This window comes from Giraffa tippelskirchi, chromosome 5, assembly GCF_054371585.1.
Source record: "Giraffa tippelskirchi isolate mGirTip1 chromosome 5, T2T-mGirTip1v1.2.pri, whole genome shotgun sequence".
Lineage (NCBI taxonomy): Eukaryota > Metazoa > Chordata > Mammalia > Artiodactyla > Giraffidae > Giraffa > Giraffa tippelskirchi.
This window is the reverse complement of record NC_137279.1, coordinates 7,398,031-7,419,734: the sequence shown is the minus strand read 5'-3', so window position 1 is coordinate 7,419,734 and position 21,704 is coordinate 7,398,031. Positions and strand designations below refer to the sequence as shown.

Here is a 21,704-nt window from a genome sequence, read left to right as displayed (position 1 = left end):
GGATTTTCCAGGCAAGAGTACTGGAGTGGGGTGCCATTGCCTTCTCCGGGGATTTCACATACATATTAGCTATTTGAAAAAATGTTTAAGTTTAAATGAATTTCGATTTTAGATAAAATTTACAAAAGCAAAACAAAAACCCATAAATAAAAATGATTAATACTTTTTTCCTACATACAAATATAAAAATTCTATGCATCAAAAGATACTACAATCAAAATTCAAAACTATACAATGAAGAGGACAGCAAAAATTAAGAAACGGCAAAGAGAGAGAGAGAGGTTACCACTCTTAACATGCACTGATATTCTTAATAAACTTTAAACCTACATGAGCAATTTCAAATAGACATTCGCCAAATAACTGTAAATTATCATTAAACTGAAAAATATCCTAAGACTCTTTGTGTACATTCCAAAAGTCACTGGTAAATGTAATCCAGCTGATCTATGCAAGGGCAACAAAGGAAAATTAAGAGAATTAGAACTAAATTCTCCTTTGGATCTGGTAAAGCCACGCCTGTCTTACCAAGGAATTTCTTTGTGAACAATCCCTAAAATTAAATCTTTTGTGCCTAAATTTCCCATCTACTCTGAAGACTGAGGTGCACATGCAACTGTTGAATACTTTGATCACTGTGCTGTTTCAAATCACACTGCTCCTACTGTAAGATTTCCTTTCATAAAGTTAAATACAATCTATCAAGTAATGCTGGTTTCTATCCTTAAATCAAATGCCTAGATGACTATATAGTCCATCTGGGACAAACTAATTCAGCAGTCTTGGAAGCTACAAAAATTAAGGGAAGGCTACTCAAAAAACTGCATAGCAGGCTATGGAAGGGATCTAATACTAAAAGTTCAATTTAGACACTTACGGATTTTTCATTAAATAAAAGAGGAAAAAAAAATAATGAAAAATATCCGCACTCATGGTAAACAGAGAAAGGGAGGGTAAAACAACATACCAATTCAACAAAGCTTTTTAAACAAAGAAATGAGAAAATAATCTTGTATGTGATTATTATTATTGAAATCTGCCATAAACTTTTAAAAATACCTTAAAAATTGGGATATTCTTTGACACTGATAATCTATTTCCAGAAATTTTGTATCAATGTAAAAATTACTTTTTTCTAAGGAAATAATCCGGAGAAGGCAATGGCACCCCACTCCAGTGTTCTTGCCTAGAGAATCCCAGGGACGGGGGAGCCTAGTGGGCTGCCGTCTATGGGGTCGCACAGAGTCGGACACGACTAAAGCGACTTAGCAGCAGCAGCAGCAAGGAAATAATCAAAGCTACTGCAAACACTGTAAATGTTTCTACTCAAAAATATTATTTGTAATAATATAAATTTGTACATTTAAAAAAATCCATAAACAGCATATTGGTTAATAAATAAGAGTATTCTCATACTATATTATCATTAAAAATTAGATAAACAGTAAGAAAATAAATTGAAAAATGGTTGCTAATGTAGGAAAATATTCAATGTTGCATTAGGTTAGAAAAATTCTAGACATAATCCACAGAATGATACCTGTCTTGTTTAAACTATGTATATATTTAAATTAAAAAATTATATGATAATACTGAAATATTAACTGTTATTGTGGAGGGTAGAATTATGAGGTATATATTTTCTAAACAATTCTCTGTATTTTCTAAATTCCCGATAATGAACAAATATTATTAGATGACCAGAAAAAAAGCTACTGTATTTCATTATATAAATATATATTGAAATTATATAAATGAAATTATATATATATAATACACACACATACACACAGACACAGGATCCTTTTATTCTTAAAAAGGCAATACAGAACAATTTCCAAAATCTGATCTAAAGAGCACAAGATAACAGGATTTTAATATGTGTTATTTGTGAGAAAAGAATGGCAAAGGCTCTATAATAAAATACATTTAGAAAAAACTGGGCTAAGTAGAGTTGAATAGTCTTCTTCAGACTTCCAGAGCCTTCAAATGCAAATTTTTCAACCTCAGCCACCTCCATGCCAGCCCCTACAGAGACTCCATAGAACCTCTAAGAATTTGGAGAACCACTTAAAAATAGCCAGTCTCTTCTATTATTCTCACATGCTGGATATATTTTATAAAATGTAATGAGACAAGGAGGGAAGAAGAATGAATTATGTTACAGTAATAGTGAACTTCTACAAGGCAATAATTTCTAAGTATATATTGGGACCAGGGAAAGGGGGCAAGAACTAAAGAAGATAGCAGATGGAAAGATGTGCAAACTTGACTTGCTTGTTAAAATTGGTTTTATATGGATATATTATAAAATATGTAAATTGCATAAATATGCTTTTACAGGTGATGACAAATCACACTGATGTAGCAGAATTTTAAAGATACTATAAATTGAAGTGAAAATATACATATACCTTAGCATTTAAATTAAAACTGCACCTTTGACTTTAAAAGCACCAGAGAGTTCAGTGCTAAAATTCATGCAGAGGAAAACAAACTGCTAAGCATTATTTACCAAACAGATCTTCATATTAGCCATTAGATGGCACCACATATCTACCGGTTAACATAACTGTAATCTTCACCCATGTGTTTGAAAAGTATTATAAAACATATTTATCTTTTAAGTAAATATCATGCATGTTATCTTTTGCCATTATTAAATTTTAAGTTTTCAAATGAAGAAAAATAAATAATTGTATCAGTATCACACTTTCTGCAACATTACAATTTAAAATAAATAATTCCATTCAGAAATCAAACTTGAATGTTCTAAAACTACTATTCAAAAGTTAAATGTCAAACGGCTAGAGAATGTCTTACCTTAAGACAAAGAGAAGGTAAAACTAATTTTCTACCTTAATTTTTTTCTACTTCTTTTCATTCACAAACCTTACACTGTCCAGTTTCTAATTCTTCTCAATAATCTAATTTCTGTCCACTGTTCTTAACTAAACTGCATCATATTTTATTCTCTAATCTAGGGCTCTCTCAATTTCTATCAATTTAAAGTGTAGCTTCCTAGTCTCTACCCTGATACCTTCTGCTCCATATCTTTTTATCTACTATTTAGACACACAAAAAAACTGCCCTATTCTGCTCACTGCTTTTTCCAATCCCAATTAAGATGGAGTAACAAGGCTAAGATTGACCCTACTACCTGAAAACACTAAAACATGAGACAAAATATATGAAAGACACTGGACACAGGCAAGAAAGGGCAGTGACCATGGAGAAAGGAAAAAACTGATAATTATTATTTTCCAAGCTTACTGCCCGGAGAAAGTTTCCAGGCTGCAGCAAAGACAAAGGGAACCCAAGCAGAGCCCAGTGGTCTCCCTGAGCTGAGAAGATGAACGTGGGAATAAAAGGAAGCTAAGAAGACCAGAGTTTGCACAGCTGAGTACCAGAGAATAGAAAGGGTTAGTCACTCAGTTGTGTCCAATTCTTTGTGACCCCATGGACTGAAGCCTGCCACGCTCCTCTGTCCATGGAATCTTTCAGGCAAGAATACTGGAGTGGGTTGCCATTCCTTTCTCCAGGGGAGCTTCCCCACCCAGGGATCGAACCCAGGTCTCCCGCACTGCAGGCAGATTCTTTACTGTCTGAGCCAGCAAGAAAGCTGTGCAGAAAGAACTCCAGAGAGCCGTGCTGTGTCACCTGTAAGTAAGAATACAGCTGAGTACTGCTCAAGGCATTCCTGTGAGAAAACCACCAGAGACTGGGAAAAGAATCCTCCAAAAGGATTAAAGACAAAAGTGGTCAGATATCACACAGCAGAGATAGTGTCTATTTTCAAGACCCAAAATGAAATGCCAAACCTTATGGGGCACTGATTAGAGTTCTGGAATATCTTGCTCAAAGGTGAGGAAAAATTAAACTCTAGAATAAATGCAGGTATGATCCCACCAAACAATATTTAAAAGAAGACCAAAAGGAACAAGCTGTTTCCAAGTAACAGCCTAATTCATAACAAAATTCAAAAAAATAAAATAGCCAACACACAACAAGGAAAACTGCACAATATCTAGCATTCAATAAAAAATTATTAGGCACACAAAGAAGAGGAGGTGAAAATTTAAAAAAAAAAAAAAAACTGACTCAGAATGATAGAATTAGCAGACCATGATATATGGGTTCCAGGTAATTTCACCATAAGCATCTTTGCTACCTATCAGCCATAAATATTTTCACCACATACCTAATTGGTCATAAGGTAATTTTGCTGTAAAAGATTAACAATAAAAAAGAAGGACATTTAAAAGTACATAATGAAACATAAAAAAAGAATACATTAAAGAAACTAGTACAGCCACTATGGAGAACAGTGTGGAGATTCCTTAAAAAACTGGGAATAGAACTGCCATATGACCCAGCAATCCCACTGCTGGGCATATACACCGAGGAAACCAGAATTGAAAGAGACGCGTGTACCCCAATGTTCATCGCAGCACTGTTTACAATAGCCAGGACATGGAAGCAACCTAGATGTCCATCAGCAGACGAATGGATAAGGAAGCTGTGGTACATATACACAATGGAATATTACTCAGCCATTAAAAAAATACATTTGAATCGGTTCTACTGAGATGGATGAAACTGGAGCCCATTATACAGAGTGAAGTAAGCCAGAAAGAAAAACAACAATACAGTATACTAATGCATATATATGGAATTTGAAAGATGGTAACGATAACCCTATATGCGAGACAGAATAAGAGACACAGATGCATAGAACAGTCTTATGGACTCTGAGAGAGAAGGTGAGGGTGGGACGTTCTGGGAGAATAGCATTGAAACATGTATATTATCATATGTGAAACAGAACACCATTCCATGTTCGATGCATGAGACAAGGGCTCAGGGCCGGGGCAGTGGGATGACCCAGAGGGATGGGATGGGGAGGGAGGTGGGTGGGGGGTCCAGGAAGGGGAACACATGTAAACCCATGGCTGATTCATGTCAATGTATGGCAAAAACTATTACAATATTGTAAAGTAATTAGCCCCCAACTAAAATAAATAAATTTATAAAAAAAAAAAAAGAAACTATAGCAAAATATAAAAATGTGGACTATATTTAAAATGTGTATAAACTCATGACAAAGCTGTACAAACAACTGATTTTATGAGTTGTAACAAGTACTGTCCTCAAAGTCTTTCATTCACAGAATTTTATACATTTTTTGCTTCTTATTAATTCATCTCCTCTTTTGGCATTACTCTTTTAGTTTTTCAATGAAATTTCTTTCTATATTAAGAGAAGTAACAGTTTCCAAATACTAGGATGCATATCTGTAAACTGAGCTTTGAATTTCCGGGAAAGCCATCCACATTGTTGTTTGTTCTCCCTATACTGTCTCATGTCTGTTGACAGACACTGTAAACTTCTAAGGGAAATGTGAGTTCATCCCTGCAGGTTCAGATCACCAAAGGACCTGCAAACTGACACATTATTTCCTAGTATAATATACAACCTGGCTTTACCCTCTCTTATTTCACATTTCTAGTATGTTTTATCACCATATTTTCTATCAACTCAATATATACAGTTTGTTATCATCTACTATTTTAAGATCACCACACCTACTGGTCACTGTATAGACTATTATGAGGGCTAAGATATAAAAAATCACTGCTGATGGTGACTGCAGCCATGAAATTAAAAGACGCTTACTCCTTGCAAGGAAGGTTATGGCCAACCTAGATAGCATATTGAAAAGCAGAGACATTACTTTGCCAACAAAAGTCCGTCTAGCCAAGGCTATGGTTTTTCCAGTGGTCGTGTATGGATGTGAGAGTTGGACGGTGAAGAAAGCTGAGTGCCACAGAATTGAGGCTTTTGAACTGTGGTGTTGGAGAAGACTCTTGAGAGTCCCTTGGACTGCAAGGAGATCCAATCAATCCATCCTAAAGGAGATCAATCCTGGGTGTTCATTGGAAGGACTGATGTTGAAGCTGAAACTCCAATACTTTGGCCACCTCATGCGAGGAGTTGACTCATTGGAAAAGACCCTAATGCTGGGTAGGATTGGGGGCAGGAGGAGAAGGGGATGACAAGAGGATGAGATGGTTGGATGGCATCACTGACTCAATGGCCATGGGTTTGGGTAGACTCCGGGAGTTGGTGATGGACAGAGAGGCCTGGCATGCTGCGATTCATGGGGTCGCAAAGAGTCAGACATGACTGAGTGACTGAACTGAAGATTTATATAATATAAAAATAGGTGTATTGCATTAAGAGAAAAATGAAACCAAATTGCCAACCAGTTATTTTATCTTTATGGCAAAACTGCCTTACAGCCAATTAGTTATGCAATGACAATGCTTGCAGGAAAGATGCTTAAAGAGCAATACCTGACACAAACACTAACAGTTATTACAATGTATCCCATGGGTTCAAAAAGCTAGCAAAAAGTCAGAATGTACTAAGAACCATAGATATATGTTTCAAAAACCTAAACCAACCTTCTAAAGATGAAAACTGTAATACCAGAGGCAGAAAGATTAACAGATTAAATATTGAAAAATAAAACATTAGCCAACTTGAAGACATACCAATAGAAAGTAACTGAATAAAACAAAGAAAAAAGATTTAAAAAATGAACAGAAAGGCTGTAAACTGTGAGACAACTTAAAGTGCACAAATATACACATAATTAGGGTCCATAAAAAAAGAGGCCCGAGAAGGGAGAAGTAAGAAAACATTTGAAAAAGCAAAGTTCAAAATTTTTTCAAATTAAATGAAAATGACAAACTACAGATGCTAACTGAACCCAAGTACAAGAAACATGAAGAAAGGTACAAAAAGGAATATCATATTCAAATTATTTAAAAACAGTTATGAAGATCTTAAAAGCAACCAGAAAAAAATTACACATTATGTAGAAAGGAAAAAAGATAAGGTTAACAACAAATTATTTGTTAGAAACAAATGCAAACTAGAAAAAGTGGAGCACCACCATTACAGTATTGAAAGAAGGAGAAAAGTGATTAACCTAGAAGTCTTTACCAGTGAAAATATCTTTGAAAAACAAAGGTAAAATAACAATAATAAATTGTTTTTAAACTGTGAGACATTCAACAGCAAAAAGAATTCATCACTACCAAACCTACTTGGGAAATGTTAAAGTCCTTTAAGCAAAAAGAAAATGATACCACATGGAAACAAAGATGCATCAAAATGGAATACAAGGCACTGGAAATAGTCAATGCGTGGGGAAAGACAGTTTTATCTTATTAATTTTTTAAAAAGATAATTGAGAGTGATATCATGCAAAATGGAGTAGAAAGCTTCAAGGGTTGGTTTCTGCATTGAAACAACTATTACACTGGAAAAAGGTATCAGAACCAACTATTCTTCAACAAAAAAATTTTGTTTTCTATTTCTTTACTTCTGTACCTACACGAGATAATTGATACTCACTAAACTTATTGTGATAATCATCTCATGATGCACGTAGAGTTGAATCATGTTGTACACCACAAACTTATACAGTGCTGTATCTCAATTAAATCCCAATGAGACTTAAAATTTCTTTTTAAGTCAACTATTTCTGAATTCTGCAACCTAATCAGACACTTAGAGCAACCAGAGACACACCTGATGAAGAAGAGGTTGCTGAAATTCGGTAGCAGAGCAGCGGTGTACGAGCCAATCATAACCGCTCATCCTTGGCCCTGCCTGGGTGGGGAAAGCACCGTTTGCTCCTGGAGCAGCTGGCTGGTGCTGGTGTTGGCAGTAAGCGCTTTGTCTTATGAAAATTTGGGGCTGCACACTTTGGTTACTCTAGCTATGCCTTAAAGCAACAGCGCAGATATTTGCCTTTGTTTTGGCTCCCTCAAGCTACAGTGACATCCCTGGCAGGAACTACTGAAAAATTTAGACAGGCAGAACTCTGTTTTGCTTGGTATTCTGGATCCAGACATTTAACAAAACCTCTATGAAGTCATGGCTGACCACAGATATAATGCAAAAGGAAATTCAGTGACCACACATAAGAAAGGACAAAGACTTTTCAAATACAGTCTAACTGCAGCACCCAACAGGCAAAAGTCAGCAATCTCTGACAAGCAGGAGAATCTGATTTTCATACCACATTATGGCATTCAAAATACCCACTTCGCAACAGAGAATCAGAAAGCAAGGAAACAGGAAAGTATGTCCCCTTCACATGAAAGTATACAGTTTGACATTTTGAAACTATTTCGAAGAAACCCAGACATTAAAACTGCTAGTAAAAAATTAGAAATCAACTATATTAAATATGCTCAGTGGCTAAAAGAAACAAGAAGAACTAAAGGAAATTCAGAGTAATGTATTAACAAATAGAATGTCAATATATACACACTGTTCAAAAGAAACAAGCAAGAATTCTGATGATGAAGATGACTGAGATATAAGACAGCTGCAAGTATTCAGTTTGAGAAGCAGAAAAATAATGAAGAAAAATTAACAAAGCCCAAGGGACCTAGGGAATATCATCAAGCATACAAATATATGTACCACAGGAGTCCCAGAAGGAGAAGAGAGAGGGACATAAAAATATTTGAAGAGATAATGGCCACAAACACCCTAAATTTGTTGAAATAAATGTAAACATCCAAGAAGGTCAAGAAATTCCAAGCAGTATAAATGCAAAGTGACCCACGTGAAGACACATTAAACTCATGAAAAACAAACTCTGGAAAACAGGAAGAGAAACAGCTCATCCCATACAAAAGTTCTAAGTAACAGCTGATTTTTTTTTTTTTTAATCAGAAACCGTGGAGGGCAGGGGAGGCAGAAGGATACCATAAAGTCCTGAAAGGAAAAAAAGAAAGTCTGTGAACCAAGAATTTCAAACACAGCAAAATTATCTTTTAAGAAAGAATGAAAAAGTAAGACATTTCCAGACAAATAAAAATTGATGGAGCATGTTACTAGTAGAATTGTCCTACAGTAAATACTAAGGAAGTCCTTCAGGCCGAAACGAAGAAACACTGGACATTAACTAGAAGCCATGAGAATAAACAACACAGGGTAAATGTAACTACACAGATAAATACTAAAACCAGTTACTGCATTTTGGGTTTATAACTCATTTCCCTCATCACTGTTTCAAAAGAAAATACATAAAATAACCACTATAAATCTATGGGCACAAAATGCATGTACGCTAACAACTATCAGAAAGTGGAGTTAGGAATCAAACCTCATTTACAATTGCATTATAAAGAATAAAATACCTGGCAATCAATCAAACCAAGAGGCATAAACTTCTAATCAGAAAACTATAAACTATATGATACTGATGAATGAAACTGAAAATGACACAAACAGAAAGATACACTATGCTCAGGGATCAGACGAATATTGTTAAAATGTCCATATTACCCAAAGCAATCTACACTGCTTCTAGAAAAGACAAATCAATGAAAATAAAAGAAAAAAAAATCTAAATACAGAAACTGACCCACACACATATATATATATACACACACACTAATTTAGTATATACTAACAGAGGCATAGTAAATTAGCAAGGATGAATTATTCAATAATTAGTATTCATATAACTGGTTAGTCAGAGATAAATATGAAGCTGGATCCTTCCTTTGCACTGAAAAAGTTGCAAGTGGATTCAAGACTTACATGTTTAAAGATGCCCACATTTTACAGTAATTAGAAATTCTCTGAGTTGAACTATGAATTCTTTAGAGAAATCATCTCTAAATGTAAGCCACAGTCACCATCTGTATGACTCTCACTTTGCGGACAAATTTCTCAAAGGTTTGTTTGTGGTTATCTAACTTTGGGGGTTAAAAGGTAGAAAAGATGAATCATATTTCAGTTGATGCACAGAAAACCGTCCTCTGTAGGTATTTTCTCTCCTCTTGAAAATGGTCATAAGGCAGCATAAAAAACTAAGAAATTAAATTTATTGTTCAAAACAACCCAGCCATATATATCTCTTTATATAGAAACTCATATAAATAAGAAAGTACTTAAGCCAATATATCCTATTCTTTCGTCTGAGTCTTAGGATGAAATAGACCCATAAGAACAACAACAACAACAAAAATCTCCCTTCTCCCCTTCTCTGCTTCTAATGGAAAAACATCTTAGGAGAGAGACACCAAAACTAAACTGATAATGCAGGCAGCATTCTGTAAAATGTTCGGATGCTTATCACTGAAAAGGGCTGTAGTGGATGGAATATATGACATCAATTTTCAGAATGGCATCAAGAATTCATCTCTAATCATCTTCTCTGAAGGATTAAAAAGGAACCCTAGACATCTCAGCTTCAAATCCCTGAGGCATCGATCCTGAGCTGGAGCAGGCCTAGACCTCGTCCCTTGGACCATGGGCTGGGCAGTTTGAAACATTCTGGTTCTTCTGTCCTGGTGAACTTTCTTTCCTTTTTCAGGGTCAGTTATTGAAGAGTGTGTAACACAGCTGAATAATGTATATGGGCTTAGGAAAACGGAAAGAGGCTCTAACTTTATGAAGTTGGTCCCTAGAAGTCACTCTGCAAAACACCTTAGTTGTAGTTGTATACTCACAAAACTCCCAACTAATTCAGGCTACAGAAAAAGAAATAAAAGGATAAGAGACAAAGTGGTCCTTTCAGACAGAAAGGACCTGGTGAGGTACAGGGCTGGCTCTCACACAGTCTATATTCTGAGTGGGCTCTCCATTTTTATAATAATGACTCCAGATTCTCATAATACTGTGACCTTCACAATAAATTCTTTCCCCTTAAGTCCTAAACTTCAACCTCCCCCTTCAACTGTTGAGGGGCTGCCTTACTCACTAAATATTGATATTAACTTACAGCAGCCTCAATTTGGAATACAAAACTAAAAATAGCAAACATGAGTCAACGCAGTAGGCTCTTTTCCCTCCGGGTGCACATAAACCTCTCATTAAGAAGTTCAAGGAAGCTGGGAAGGAATCAAAGAAAATACAGCTCCATGATTTCCACCTTCCATTAAATTGTAAATGAAAATGTCATTTTAAATATAGTAGCAAAAGCCCTATTCTTTGTTACCATCAAGGCTCTATAAATTCACAATCTAATTAAAAATTCTTGAGTCATTAAAAAAAAAGAACACCTCAAAATGTACTCCAGCACAACAGCTACAAAAATCTACTGGTCACCTCAACTCAAGAATATCTCTTATTAGGACTGCCTAGAAGTCACTGAGCTATATGAAAGGGAAAGACAGCTAGCCAAGAACAATAAAATATGAAAATAGTATAAATAGGAGAACTATATTACAACTCTAGATTTTTTTAAAAGATAAATTCAAACTAAATTACATGCTAGGAAAAGAAGCACATTATTTACAACACACTGTTTAGTCACAACAAAGAAATGGAAATAGCCACAAAAAATTATAATTTTTAGTATTTGAGTGTTGATTTAACAATACGTAAAAATGATTTTTACCGGATTTGCATGGAAACTGAACACAGATCTCTACATATGCCAACATCCAAAAATTAGTGCTCAGAATTTTCCATACTCGGAGTCACTCCCTTATTCAGAGATCAGCCAAGTGTTTCCTTTATAAATATCTCATCATTTAAATGAATTACTAAAACACTGTGGAAGATTCATGTTGAGCCAAGTCATTAGTAGCTCTCATACATTCAAAATGCTGAATGTCAAACCACTAAAACAATGAGCGACAGAAACTATCAGGACATACCTTCCACGTTCATATACACAGAACACATCTGATCCATTGTTAAGAGTCTGCAAGTTTCAAGAGCGGTCCCTACTCCTTCATTAAAATAATAATAACATGCATATACCAACTTAGTGGCTAACAAACCAGACACAAAAAGCCTACATGATTCACTTAGCATAATGTTTCTGAGATGTGTCCATGTTGTGGCTTACATTAATGTTTCATTCCTTTTTGTGTGTGAATAATATTCTATTGTATGGATATACCAATTTTGCTTACTCCATTGATTGGGTGATGTGTATTTGGGGGTTGTTTCTATTGTTTTGGTGATTATGAAAAATGCTACTATGAACATTTATGTACAAGTTTTATATTAACATGTATTTTCAATTCTCCTAAATATACCTGGGAATGGAATTGCTAGGTCATCTAGTAACTACAGTTGTCCCTCAGTATCCATGAGGCATTGGTTTCAGGACCTGCTGTGAATACCAAATCCAAGGATGCTAACGTCCAGAGTGGGCCTACTATGACCATGATTCTGCATCCACGGATCCAAACAACCATTGATCAAGCATTAAGCTCATCATCTGAAACTGGCTGAACCCACACACTCAGAACCCATAGATGAGGTGTTAACTGCATATTTATCGAAAAAATCTACATGTAAGTAAGCTCGTACAGCTCAAACCCATGATTTTAAAAAACTAACCACATATTTTTAACTTTTTGAAGAATTTTCAAACTGTTTTCTAAAGTGGTTGCACCATTTTACATTCTTACCAGCAACACATGAAGATTCTAATTTCTCCACATCCTTACCAACACTTGTTACTATTTTTAAGATCATTCTTAGTCAAGCCTTTGGAAGAGGACAATAGAAAATCCTTATACAGTTCAATTTTGTTTATTTTTCCTTAGAAGCTGCCAAAGAAGTAAAAATTATGACTGAAAAGGAGTAAATAAAACAATTATTATTTGCAGTTGATATAAATGTCTATATAGAAAGCCAAAAATATCTGTAGAAATATTAAAAGTTTAGCAATAAGACTGGATATAAAATCAATATAAAAATTAATTGCATTTACATTATCAGATTTCCTGTTCTTTACAGCAATAAAAATATGAGATTTCTAAGCACAAATCTAACAAAAATTATACAAAATTTTTACAGAGAAATTTTTAAAACTTTATTGAAAGGCATTAAACAAATGCAAAGATACACTATGTTCAAGAATGGAAGGTTTCAATTACAATAAGGACATTAACTCCATATGGACGCAAAGATTCAACATAACTCATTAAAATTTCAAAACGGCTTTTTAAGAAACTGGACAGATTGATTCTAAAATTTAAGCAAAAAACAAATCAAAGACCCAGCAATAATCATGACACTACTGAAAAAGAACTTGCCCTAATAGATAAGAGTCACAAAGCTCTAATAATCAGTGAAGAAAAGGAAAAGATAAGGGTTGATAATGGAACAGTGTGAAATATTTGAAATACTTTGTAAATTGTGTAACGAAAAAACGAAATTAGGTTCTTACTTTTATATTTGAAAATATAAAAAATTTCCAAAAACTTAGTTTCAGCCAGATTAATAACTATGATCAAAGTTGAAAAGGTTAAGACTTTAAACTTTTAAAAATATTATTTCTCTCCAAAGTCCCAAGGAGTGCTAAAGAGAAAAAAGGACAGAGAAAGAAAGAAAAGAATGAAAAAAAGAACATTTAGAAGTCTGACTAACATTAAAATTGTTGCTCAAAAAACATAGACACCTGTATCTGCAAAAAATGGAAGTTGCCTAGCTCCATGCCTCCCAAATTTTCCTCTCCAAATTGTAAAAACTAGAAGTAAAAAGTAAATCAACATAAAAACCATGTCCTCAGAATAACTTGAATACAGAGAATACTGAAATCTCAAAATAACTGGTAGTAAAAAAGATAAAACTTAACAGATCTTAGGGCACAATCTCTCACATTCTCACCTACTCCAATCCCACTGAAAGGCTTTGTCTTAAACAAAGAAAAGAGAAAGAAAAACTGTTGAGAAGACATAAGGGAGAAGATTAAAAAAAAAAAAAAAAAGGTGACCTAAAACTATTGTCAGAAAGAAAAGCCCACCCTAAATCTGAAAACAGTAAAAAAAAAAAAAAAAAGAAAGAAAGAAAAAACAATCGATTTAGATAGAGCACAGGGAAGGAATCTCAAAGTACATGTGAGCTGAAGGGACAAGCATGATTTAAACTGGTGGGTGGGTGTCTCCGTAACTTAGTTTCTGGAGAAGGAAAAGGCAAAAAGGGAGAAGGTTCTTTGGTGATCTGGTGGAGACGAGGAGAAGAAACAAATGGAATCAAGTCTTGGGCTTCCCTGGTGGCTCAGAGGGTGAAGAATCTGCCTCCAATGCAGGAGACCTGGGATCGATCCCTGGGTCAAGAAGATCCCCTGCAGAAGGGAAAGGCCACCCACTGCAGTATTCTTGCCTGGAGAACCCCCATGGACAGGCGAACCTGACGGGCTACAGTCCCTGGGTTCCCAAAGAGTTGGACACGACTGAGACTGAGCAACTAACACTCACTTGCAAAGACAAAAGAATCACAAAATCAGACGATTCTGAACCGCTTCCACGCCGAAACAAAATACAACAAAATATACAACAAAATACCCTTACTGTATCTTTCCATTTCAATATCCTCTTCTACTCAGCCTGAAATTCGCTCACTGATGTCACATTTTTAAATTACACATCTACATCTGGAGGGAATTTATGCAGATGATCATCATTAACATAAACAGAACATGTAACACAAGGAAAAAGCAGGCATATTACACTAGGGTGGATTCACTGATAAGTGGGAGAATGGGGCTCACCGTACTTCTTGGGCTTAGTGTTTCATTAACATTTTCCAGCCTTTTTTGAGATTAGATGTAGCTATGACTGAATTATTGACAAGGGATATGCATCTGAGGGAATGTGCACTGCTTCTAGGCCTGGCCTATAATCACCTCCCAGGCAGAATCTTCCCTTCCCCTTCCCTCTTCCACAACCCCTGCTGGATGCAGATGAACCCAGCCATCTCCAAAAGCACATACTGAAGGTGCCAGAGCCATGAGATAGGAGCCTGGACCCCTGAATCACTGCTCAAGACTGTGATGGTAGCGATCACACCGATACACCTGACTCAGACAAGTGAGAAAGAAATCTGCATCCTATTCAACTCATTACCTCTTTGGGATTTGCCTGACATACCAATACCTTAAATAATACAAAAAGCTATTTCCTGAGGAAGTAAAAAACATTAACTAATGATAAATAATAATAATAAGTATATGCTAACACGGAGGGAAAAGCAGTGGCAGAGGTAAACTGTGAATGACAGGTCAGCAAGGATTCTGAGCTCTGGTTAATGAGGCATTGAGATGAGTGCCTGAAAAGTGGACAGAAAAGAGGGGATATCTTAAGAAGAGAGGTGAAGCTCTAAACATAATTATTGTATAATAAACCTTTACTGCAAACATTAGTGCCAAGTGAAAGTCACTCAGTCGTGTCTGACTCTCTGCGACCCCATGGACTATAAAGTCCATGGAATTCTCCAGGCCAGAATACTGGAGTGGGTGGCCTTTCCCTTCTCCAGGGGCTCTTCCCAACCCAGGGATCGAATCCAAGTCTCCTATAGTGCAGGCGGATTCTTTACCAGCTGAGCCACAAGGGAAGCCCAAGTATACTGGAGTGGGTAGCCTATCCCTTCTCCAGTAGATCTTCCCGACCCAGGAATCAAACTGGGGTCTCCTGCATTGCAGGCAGATTCTTTACCAACTGAGCTATCAGGGAAGTCCAATAATAAGCCTTGATCTAAAAATGTAAACTCTGAAAATCGAAATACAACTATACAGGGAAAATGGGATGTGGACAAATGCATGGGGAGGATGAAATAATACTTTATTATTTTCAATAATGATTTAAACCATTGAATTATTTATAGACTGCTGCCGCTAAGTCACTTCAGTCGTGTCCAACTCTATGTGACCCCACAGACGGCAGCTCACCGGGCACCTCTGTCCCTGGGATTCTCCAGGCAAGAATACTGGAGTGGGTTGCCATTTCCTTCTCCAGTGCATGCATGCATGCTAAGTTGCTTCAGTTGTGTCCAACTCTGTGTGACCCTATGGACAGCAGCCCACCAGGCTCCTCTGTCCATGGGATTCTCTAAGCAAGAATACTGGACTGGGTTGCCAATTCCTTCTCCATTTATGGACTGGTTTTACTCAATAAATGTACTAATATTCATTTAACATGTAATAGCTAGTGTTGAAAGACAGAGACATTACTCTTGCTGACAAAGATCTGTACAGTCAAGGCCCAGTGGTCACATACCGTTAAGAGAGCTGGACAGTAAAGAAGGCAGAACACCAAAGAATTTATGCTTTCAAACTGTAGTGGAGGAGAAGACTTCTGAAAGTCCCCTGGACAGCAAGGAGATCAAACCAGTCAATCTTCAGGGAGATCAACTATGAAGAATCACTGGAAGGACTGATGCTGAAGCTGAAGCTCCAGTATTTTGGTCATCAGATGTGAACAGACAATTCATTGGAAAAGTCCCTGATGCTGGGAAAGATTGAGGACAGAAGGAGAAGAGGGCATCAGAGGATGAGATGGCTGGATGGCATTACCAATGCAATGAACATGGACTTGGGCAATCTCCAGGAGATGGTGAAAGACAGGGAAGCCTGGCATGCTGCAGACCATGGGGTCGCAAAGAGTCAGACATAACTGGGTGACTGAACAACAAGCTAGTTTAATCCTCACAACAATACATGAGGAACACAACACTGTTATCACATTTCATAGATGAAGACAGTGAGATACATGTTGTTCAGTGGCTTAGTCATGTCCGACTCTTTGCAACCCCATGGACTGTAGCACACAAGGCTTCCCTGTCATTGAGGTATATGAGGGCTCAGTAACCCACCTAACGTCAAACAGTTAATAAGGGGCAGAAAGACAGTATTATTAGAAGCCAGGCATCTTGATTCTAGAACCATATACCCAACCAATACGCTAATCTACCAGAACTAAATCCTTACCTACAACAGGAGGAAAACAACAAACGTCTAAATATTTTCAGAAGCAAGAAATAGAAAAACTAAAAGAATATGAAGGTGAGCAGAAAACAGCTAAAAGGGTTGAGTGCCTTTGACCTGGGAGTAGGATGGGTGTGAAGGACGAAGGGCTAAGAGCATGAACTTATTAACGACAAAAGAAGTGTTACTTTGATTTAAAATCAGAGCTTTAACTTTCAATGAAAAGAGATAATTAAGACAAATGTTACATTCACCATAATTTTGCTTGAATTTAGACCTGCTGCAAATTCACTTTTAAAGTGGATCTAACAGAAACTAACACGACAAGTTCCTTTGTAATAGAACACTTTAAGAGGAAATTCAAGCTTAGTACCTAATTCACTTAGTACATAAACTATAGCTTGTTACCTTGTCTACTCTCTGTCAAAATCCCACTCTCTGAAAGAACCACTAAGTTAAAACTGGCTGAGAACATTCATTTCTGCATGATGCTTTCAGTTGAGAAAATCATTGGAAAAATCAAACTATCCCTGGCAGAACACAAGACAACCATTAAGTGTGTTTTAAAATTGGAATTCCAAAGATAATAAATTCATTAAGACAATAAACTATTCCTGTTCAAAAACCACAACATAAACATCTCCTTAATGCTTACATGTAAATCTATGTTCAGGTTAACCTTGTATTTGGTCTTCTCCTTTCTACCTAAGCTCACTTCCTGGGTGATCTCAACTAGTCTCATTGTTTTAAACACCACATATCAAGGGAGAGCGATGTCAACGTGGTAGCTGCTGACGCTTTCCCCGCGGAATAATAAGCCGAGATCTAACATAGCCATAGATAAACTTTGGAAGACTGTAGCAAAGCAGAGAAAACTGGAGAAGGTACCTATGGAGTTGTGTATAAGGCGAGACACAAAACTACCGATCAAGTGGTAGCCATGAAGAAAATCGGACCAGAAAAGGGAAGAGGAAGGGGTTCCTGGTACTGCGATCCAGGAAATATATCTTATTAAAAGAACCTCGTCACCCAAATATATTCAGTCTTCAAGAAGTGCTTATGCAGGATTCCAATTATATCTCATCTTTGCATTCCTTTCCATAGATCCCATGAAATATTTGGATTCTATTCCTCCTGGTCATTTCATGGATTCTTCACTTGGTCAGAGTTATTTGTACCAAATCCCACAAGGGATAGCGTTCTGTCACTCTAGAAGAGTTCTGTACAGAGACTTAAAACCTCAAGATCTATTGACGGATAATGACCAAACAATTAAACCAGCAGATTTCGGCCTTGCCAGAGTTTTCGGAACACCCATTAGAGTATATAGGCATGAGGTAGTAATACTCTAGTAAAGATCTCTGAAAGTATTGCTGGGGTCAGCTTGCTATTCAACTCCAGTTGATATTTGATCAACTCTTCATAATTTTCAGAGCTTTGGGCACTTCCAACAATGAAGCGTGGCCAGAAGTGGAATCTTCACAGACTACGAAAATACATTTTCCAAATGTAAACCAGGAAGTTTAGCATTCCATGTCAAAAACTTGAATGCAAATGGCTTGGATCTGCTCTTGAAAATGTTCCTCTATGATCCTGCCAAACAAATTTCTGGCAAAATGGCACTGAATCATCCATACTTTAATGATTCGGACAGTCAGACTAAGAAGATAGAGCTTTCTGACAGTTTCCTCGTGTTATGTCAAGAACAGACGATTGTATTTTTACTATCATCTCTGTTTATGTCTTGTATATTTTCTTTTCTTTGCTGTAAAACTTAAGCTGTATTTCATCTTCTGATTTCAAAAGTGTTAACTTAAAAATGTAAATCCTGTTCTATATGAATTTAGATATAATAATTCTGTATATGTTTGTAGATCCTACTGTAACAACTGTTTGTTACTACAATAAAACTATATAAATAAATATGGTACTGATGTCAGAAATCAGGAAAATTTTGAATTAGCTTAAACCATCTAAAATGCTACAGCAGTCTACTTTTCTTGTAGTTGAAAATACTAAAATTTAGGAAAGTGTGCTAAGTTCAAAGTTCATAATGATTTGAAGTATTTTTTATGCTCTGAAAGTTTAAATTTTCTTGTCAGTTTCTTGCCATGTGGTAACTATACTACCTGCCTAAAGATGAGTATTTTTTGACTGGTATTTCAATTTGTGACCTACATGTTTAGGCACTCAGAATGAGAAAACTAACCAGATTTGAGAGATGATGCTTAATTTATAGAGGTTTTTGGTAACATAAAACTAACATTACTGTATGCCAAAGTTTGCTAAGTTTTACAGTCAGAGATCAAGGGCTATCCACAGCAGGAAAGAACAGCTTTGAAAATTTATGAGCTATCCTATTTTTAGGTAGGTTATCTATCTGAGTGAATTCTTATGCTTTGGTCAGAGGTAATTACTATACAAAGGAGTTGCTTATCTTGGCTTTCAAGTCTGACTAAAACTCTGCAAATTTTGACATAGTTTAGTTTATTAGCAGCCTTCTTTGAAGGTTCTCATGTATAATCATTTAGCTAAAATCACTAGCCTTGGGAATTGCTTATTAATGCTGTTCATTGTGATTTTTACCTATAAGTAGCCTAATTTAAATTGTTTGTTACAGCCAAGAGAAATCTCTAAAAATAATTTTATCATTTTTAGTGTACATCTAAAAAAAAAACACATACCCCCAGATTTATCTCCTATTCTGACCTTTCCCCTGATTTCCAAATGCAAATATCCAACTAACTTCCTTCCTGACATCTATAATAAATAGGCATCTCAAAGCTAACACATCCAAGACAGAGAACCTGATTTCTATGCACCATCACCCCTGCCTGCCTCATCAGCTCTCCCAGTCTTTCCCATTTCGCTTAATATCACAACCACTCAGAAGTGATGCCAAGACCTCTTAGGATTTCTCTCTTCCCCGTCCAACACCCTACATATTAAATCTATACTCAAGGTTTGTCAATTCTACCTATAAAATATGTCTCCAACCTAATAAGCATTTCTCAACTTCTCCACAACTAACATCAAAACCCAAGCCCCATCAATTCTTACCTAGACTATTTCAATAGCTTCCTACTGGTGTCTTTATATCCACTTTTTAACCTTTACAAATGATATATTACAAACAAATCACATCACTCACCTGCTTAAAACCCTCTTTTAGCCTTCTGTGTGTTTCAAATTAAGCACAAACCCCTTACTATGGCCTAAGTTCACCCACGATCTGGAAACCACCCATCTCTCCCGTCTCAACTGTGAGACTTCCCACACTCACTCACTCACTCACTCACTCACTACTTCAGCCATAGTTCTTTCAGCATCTGGGACATGCCAAGCCTTGTTTCCACCTCAGAGTGTTTGCATTCTGTTCTCTATGACCCTTCCTGAGCATCACACTCCAGCTCCTTCTTGTCATGCAGATATCAGCCTAAATGTTATCTCCTCAAGAGTCCTGACCTGACAGACACACACACATACACATGCAGGCACAGGCACACACGCATGCACATGCACATACATGCCCGCGCACACACACACACACACACACACATTCTCTCTCTCATTCACCTCTAAAACCTGACACAGATACCTCTTTCATGGCACTATAACCAATAAATCCACGCCATCTCTTCCACGGAAGAGTAAAATGTTACTAGAGGGTAGAAGACACAATAAAATAGCCATAGAAGCCAACTTAAAAAAGAAAAAAGAAAGAAAATCCAGCCCTAGGACCATAGGCTCAGAGCTTGTTGAGAAAGAGATGGAGAAGTTACAGAGCCATAGAACGTGTAGGCCTTTCCCTTCAGATTTTGGACTCTTAATTACCTCAAGTCACGAAAGAGATAAGAAAACACAGAGGGGCTTGGGTCTCCTCTACACATGGAGAAAAAATAGGGACAATGCCAAGCAACTTGCAGTAAAATTATAGTACAGATGCAGGTTTTCTGCAGTGTCCTCTCTCGAGATTGCCCTTGACATCTGAGACCTACCCACAAGGGGCAGTGTCCGAGACTGCCCCACTTCTGCTTCTCAGTCACCTGTCCAACCTCTTCTCCACAGTGCCCTGGGCATCATGCCTTCAGGTCCCTAATTTCTCACCTTCCACAGTGAAAGTGAAATACCCGATAAAGCGTGGTAACAAGCTTGGATCCAAATGACAGAGGACCCCACCTTCTCTTTCCATGTCATACACTTGAAGTGAATTTCTAAAGATCGGATAGACTCTAATTATAGCAAATGTCAGGGAATGAAAAACCATGGGATGCTGATACAAAAAAACATTTCAGAAAAGGCAGGTTTTTACGGTGTCCTTTAAATCACACCAGTGCAAACATTTGTGTACTCTACAGACAGGTGAAAGAGATATTCAACCTCACTTACATGAGAAATGAAAATATGAATGATGCTGAACTACTATTTTTCTTACCGGAGTACCAAAAAACCTACAGGTTTATGACACTCTGTTGGAAGAGCTGTGAATTCATATATTTCTGGTGGGAATGCAAAATGGTACAATGCATAAGGACAGGAATTTTGCAATTTCTGTAAAATGGTGTAAGAATTACTCTTTGACTCAGTTTTTTTGTTTTTTTTTAAAGCAATCTACTTAAAAACAGACCACTAATAAGTAGTAACAAACATACAAAAGTATTCATTGTGGCATAATTTCAACAGCAAAAATTTTAAAACAAAGCAACTTCCCCTGGTAGGAAGTTAGTTAAATAAATTCTGGCATGTTCACATAATAGAGCACAAGGCAGCCGGGAAAAGGAACAAGAGAGATCTCCACCAACTCGAACTTAACTCTACAATATACAGTTAAGTTTCCTTTTTTAAAAAAAAAGCAATATAGAAAAAAAATACATATATTTCACCTTTTGTAGGAAGCAACATTATATATTTCTGGAATGGGTTGCCATTTTCTTCTCCAGGG

At 36.6% G+C, this 21,704-nt stretch overlaps 1 protein-coding gene and 1 pseudogene across 3 annotated transcripts in view; one reads left to right on the top strand and one right to left on the bottom strand.

Moving 5' to 3' along the window:
• SYT14 (synaptotagmin 14) overlaps positions 1-21,704 on the bottom strand; it is a 189,487-nt gene that overhangs the window by 149,926 nt on the left and 17,857 nt on the right. The window lies entirely within an intron of this gene.
• LOC145507384 (cyclin-dependent kinase 1 pseudogene) lies at positions 17,610-18,540 on the top strand (annotated as a pseudogene).